The 6,037-nt window shown below is 38.4% G+C and overlaps 1 protein-coding gene across 1 annotated transcript in view; it reads right to left on the minus strand.

Moving 5' to 3' along the window:
• The window catches only part of LOC127678556 (TRPM8 channel-associated factor 3), a 70,287-nt gene that overhangs the window by 41,387 nt on the left and 22,863 nt on the right, over nt 1-6,037 (minus strand). The gene's annotated exons all lie outside the window — the stretch shown is intronic.

Here is a 6,037-nt window from a genome sequence, read left to right on the forward strand (position 1 = left end):
CTTAGTTTATTCTTCATAAAAGGACAGCAAACTTTTTATATATAATTATTTTTTAATTGTTATGGTTGTCCCTCCCAAACTCCTCTCAGATCCTCCCCACCTCCCCCCCCCCATATCCACCCAAGTCTACATTCTTTCTTGCTTTGTCTCAGAGAACAAAGAGGTATCAAAAAAATAAACAAAAAATTACCAGAAACAAAAAAGAAAAATAAATAAGATAAAAACAAACTTGTATAAAACAAAGCAAACAAACCTGAATAGAACAAAACAAAGAAATAAACAGAAAAACAAATAACCAAAGAAAAAGTATAAGAAATACACATTGGCATGAACAGAAATGCCTTAAAAATATAAAGTCAGAAATCAAAATAAATAAGCAAAGACCTGTAGAGTAAGGAAAACAAAACAAAAAACAAGCAAAAACACCATAAAAAAGCCAAAGCATTGTAAGACAAAAACAAATATCAGCTAAATCCTTCTAAGACAAAATAAACAAACAAACAAATAGCAGCAGCAACAACAAAACCTCCAAAAATACTCTTGAGTTCATCTTGAGTTCATCTTGTGTTGGTCATTTACTGCTGGGCATGAGTCTTTTAGAGTGGTTTGTATATCTAGTGAGACTCCATTGGAAAAACTAATTTTTCATTTTCAAGTGTTTTTCATTTGGAGATTGCTTCTGGTTAGGCACGGGGGCTTGTGTTCATATCCCCTCTCAGCACTGGGACCTCGTTGGGCTCAGTCCTTTGCAGACCAGTACATGCTGCCACAGTCTCTGTGTGGTCATACATGCATCAGTCCTCTGATATTTAGAAGTCCTTTATTTGGTGTTCTCTATTCCTTCAGGCCCCTATACTCTTTCCGTCTCCTCTTCCTCTGGGTTCCCTGGGCTTTGAGGGATAGGAATTGATGGAGATACTCCACACAGGATTGAGTGCTCCATGGTTTCTCACTCTTTGTACCTTGTCTAGTAGTGGGTCTATTTACCATCATTTACTTCTTTAATGATGGCTGGGAGAGGCACTGATCTATGAGTATAGCAGAATGTTATTAAAAGTCATTTTATTATCATGTTCCTTTAGCAAAATAATAGTATTTTGTTTGTCCCTAGGTCCATGGCCTATCTAATTTCAGGTTCTTGGCCTCTCAAGTAGTATCAGGGACAGGTTTCAGTGGGCCCTAAATTCAATCAGATATTGGTAGTCACAGTCACAAAATCACAAAATTTGTTCCACTATTTCACTAACTGTCTCATGTCAGGTTTAGGAATGGAGCCAAGAGTGAGAGGAAGAAAGTTACAGTGACTCAGAGGATCAAGTTACACTAATATTTATTCATAAGCAACAATGAACAAATATAAAGCAAAAAGGGATTGCATTCATTCATTCACTCTCTCTCTCTCTCTCTCTCTCTCTCTCTCTCTCTCTCTCTCTCTCTCACACACACACACACACACACACACACACACACACACTCACCTCTGGTCTGGTAAGTGCTGTAGCCTAGTTCTGATGGAGGTGCAGGCAAGGCCTTTGGTGTTTCCTCACTGTGCTTTGGATCCCCACTGGAGCCTCAGTCCAGAGTTGAGGTGTCTAGAATCAGTGGGCTGGCTCTGGGAATGAATCAGGCTCAACACAGAGTCTAGGTTGACGCTCTTGGGAATGTGCCATAGCAGGGTTTTTAAGTCTCTTTCAGCTCAGGCCTTCAGCACCACTTTATCTGACGCTACGCTTTTATCATCTCCACACACACACTCTCCAGACTTGGTCTTCATGGTATATTTTTAGTCAATTAAAATTGAGGTGTCCATTGAGATAGGGTGTTTATCTTATCACATTTCATACTCAGTCACTCATTCTGGGCTGGATTACATTTGCAATTTCTTTTATATTGCTTACATTTATTCCTTACACGAGCACATTTTGCATGCAGATCAGCCCTGCAGATTGAAGAATTTGTAGCTGTGTCGGTGTTTACCGTTTTCCTTTGGTAGTGTGCTGAGTATCTCCAAGTACTATGAACAATAGTCATTAGGAGGGAAGGCTCTAGATAGGCAGCAGCTCAGATTCTCCAAGTTCAATGAGTTCTGTAGGTGTTGTCTTCAACAACAGAGTCAAACTATCTGCCTGTGGAGAGCAACCTATTGCCTGGGTTGTTTTTGGGTTCCCATGGGGCCCCTTGGGCCAAACGTAATTATATGTAACTTATTCCTGGGACTGGATGATGAGAAATCTCTGGTTGGGGTCCTGTTTTCCTTGATATTTGGTAACTCCATTTAGATAACTTTCATATGTGTGTATACTTTAAGAAGTTTCTACTGAATTAGGTTTCCATATAAATCCCTCAAATAACTCTCAGTTTTAGGTATTCCTCCCCATTTCTCTCCTTAACCCTCCATTTCCCTTCTTTCCCATTTGATTCTTCTATTCTAGCACCCCCCATCAATCTATAACTATGTATTCTGTTTTCCCTTCTTAGTGTGATCCAATCCTCCCCTAGTCCCTTACTCTATATCTGACTTCTGTGGTTGCATGTAATATAGCCTATGCATTGAAGATTTAATAGCTAACATCTGCATACATGTGAATACATACCATATTTATCCTTTTGTGTCTAAGTTACCTCAATCATTATGATTTTTTTTTCTGGCTCTATCCATTTACCTGCAAATTTCATGCTGTCATTTTTAACAGCTGAGTAATATTCTATTGCTTATGACATTGTCTTTATCCATTCTTCTGTTGGGAATCTTTAAATTGTTTCCAATCTCTGGCTATTATAAATAGGGCAGCTACAAACATGGTTGAGTCAGTGTCTATATAGTAGAGTGGTGTCCTTTGGGTATATGCCTAAGAGTGGTATAGCTAAGTCTTGAGGTAGATCAGTCCAAGTTTCCTGAGAAACAGCAACACTCATTTCCATAGTGGCTGTACAAGTTTACACTCCCACCAGCAGTAGATAAGTGCTCCCCTTACTCAACATCCTCACCAGCATAAGCTGTTATTTATTTAATTGGTCTTGGCTATTCTGACTGGTGCAAAATATGATTTCAAAGTAGTTTTTAAGTTCATGTTCCTAATGACTAAGTGTTTTGAACACGCATTTCCCAGCCATTTGTGTTTTCCCTTTTAAGAATTCTTTGTTTAGAGCTGCACCCCATTTTTAAATTTTTCTTTTGCGTCGATTTTCAGTTTTAGAGTTCTTTATATATTTTAGATATTAGTCCCTGTGATGGCTATTCTTAGTTGTCAGCTTGACTACACCTGAAATTAATAAACACCTAAATGACTGGATATATATGTCAAGAATTTTTCTTAATTAACATTTGAGATGGGAAGACCCACTTCTAATCTGGATCTTTAAGGTGGGGAAGTAAACCTTAAATACAGGTCTTTTGAAGCAGTAATACTTACCTTTGATCTGGACCATACCTTCTGTTGCCAACCTACATAAAGGACATAACAGCAGGAAGGTCTCCCTAGCAAGTCCATCATCTTACTGGCATCTGAACTTCTTTGGGATCCCATCATGTACTGAGGTCCATTTGAGACAGACAGCCTTGTGGATTGAGAGCAACTCTTGGATTCTTGAGCCTTCCATTCTTAGGCAGCTGTTGTTGGACTATCTGAGCCACAGCCTGTGAGTCATTCTAGTAAATCATATATATGATGTACACATACATATATACACATACATACATATACATATATATATGTGTGTGTGTGTGTGTGTGTGTGTGTGTTCCTCCAAATTGTTACTCTAGAAAACTCTAATATACCGCTCTCTCAGCCCTCTCTCACATGTGTAGTTGGTAAAAAAATTTTCCCATTCTGTACTCTGTTGATTTGAGAGGCAATAAAGTCAAGCAGTGTACACAAATTTGTTGAAAACCACAAAAACAGAGGGTGGGGTCAGCTGAAATCATTACCTCCACATAATTCCTTCTTTATCAATGTACCCTTAACATGTACAAGTGATGATCCCTTCTTTCATCACCTGTGCGCATGTTTAGATGTGACTTTTTATTTTTCATGAAGTAAGCTTTGTTTTTCTGGCTCACAACCATCTTTAGCTCCATTCCAAGGGATTCAATGACATCTTCTGTTCTCTGGAGTCCCCAGGCAATAGCAGAACACTCATACACAGTAAATTTTTTTAAAAAGTATTTGGAAAAGCCATGTTCATAGGGAAGCAGGCTAGACATAGATAATAGCAACAGTGCCATTAAAACTTTCCTTGGGAAGAGTGAAAATATTTTCCTGAACAGTGATGATTACGAACAGCCTTTGAAGACCAAGCAGAAACAGGCATAGACACTCTGCATCTGATCTTCTCTACAATTGCAGGCTTGGTTGGCATATTCTAGTGCAGGGAATATTCATAGCCAACCTGGTATATACTTGGGGTGGCAGGTACATCCATGAATAAGAGACATGGCCTCTGCCTTGACTGCCCTCATATAATGGAAGACATTACATAAGTCATTATCAAGGGTGTGACTGATATGTAAGGAAAATCACAGGCTGTCTCAGAGCCTGAAGCATGAGGACACGGCCTAAGGAAAGGATCTTTAGCCTAGGATCTGGAGAAGAAGGAAACAAAGAGAAGAGGGTGAGTAGGGGTTAGTGAAAGAGGAGGAGACTTTAAAGGCACCAACATATTAATCCAAGTTAATATGGAAAAGTCTCTTCCTTCAAGCCACACCATCTTATGTGATGCCTTCATATGTAAAAGGCCTCTCTGTTGACCCCAAGTGGTTAGATGCCCGCACCATGATCCTATAGTATGGGTTCCAAGATAACACATCTCTTCTTACAGGGTAAGATTTTATTAAATGCAGTACTAAACTGTATGGATTATTTTTTACTAATATTTAGATAACAAAATAAAAGTTGAAATTATTTGCATTTACAAAGAATTATAGGCCATTTATGTTTGCTGTCTGGATAAAGATCATGGAAGAGTTAATTGTATATAATGGGGCAAATGTTTCTTTCTTATGATGAATTTAAGTCATGTCTTATGAGTCTTCAGTTTTGAAAATACAATTCTAAGTAAGATGCGTGCTTTGTTGGTTTGTTCATTTCTTTCCTACCAAAGAGGAAGCCACTCTTTGCTGTCTCTACTCTTTGATGAAGTACAAGGAAGCCATGTAGAGAGAGGCAAAATACAGAAGCAGAGGACGGTCTAGAGATGAGCAAAAGGGCAATACTGGCATAAATGACACAGGCGTCATGACTAGAAGAAAGACAGATGTGTGAGACACAAACCTGGAAATATATCCAGGGATCAAAGCATAAGAACCTGCTTTTATTATATACAGAGAAAGAGCATAAAGCTGGGTGGGAGGGGGAGAGGAGGGCCTGGGAGCATTTGGGGTAAGGGGAATGAATATGAATAATTTTGAATAAAATACAGTGTATACAAAAACACAATTAAAAATAAAAATAATCAGGGTAGTGGACAACAGAAGTAAATTATTAAATAAACAGCAAGGAACTTAAAACAGAAGTGGTCCATTCCAGCACTTCTGTTCCCATCTCTCCACTCTTTCAGACTCCCTTTTCCTAAGAGATCATTTCAATTATTTTTGAAAAAAAATATTTCTAGGAGCTAGAGAGATGGCTCAGATGTTGACAGCGTGAGCTGTTTTTTCCAGAGGACCCGTGTTCAATTCCCAGCAACCGCGTGGCAGCTCACAGCTGTCTGTAGTTCAACTCCAAGTGATTTGACACCCTCACACAGATAAAAATGGTGGCAAAACACCCATGAACATAAAAGTAAAAATAAATAAATCATTAAAAATTATTTTCATAGCTATGAGTAATATTCTTACATTATGAAATTTCAAAGTGTGGAATATGAGTATGTTACAAAATTTCTAATCCAAAAAAATAATGAATAACCATCTGTAGTGGTTATTCTTGGTTGTCAACTTGACTATATCTGGGATGAACTACTGTCTAGAATTGGAAGGCTCACCTATGATCCTAATTTGGAGGCTCAGAGATATAAGTTTCTGACCTGGATCTTGGTC

Source organism: Apodemus sylvaticus, chromosome 2, assembly GCF_947179515.1.
Source record: "Apodemus sylvaticus chromosome 2, mApoSyl1.1, whole genome shotgun sequence".
Taxonomy (NCBI): Eukaryota; Metazoa; Chordata; class Mammalia; order Rodentia; family Muridae; genus Apodemus; species Apodemus sylvaticus.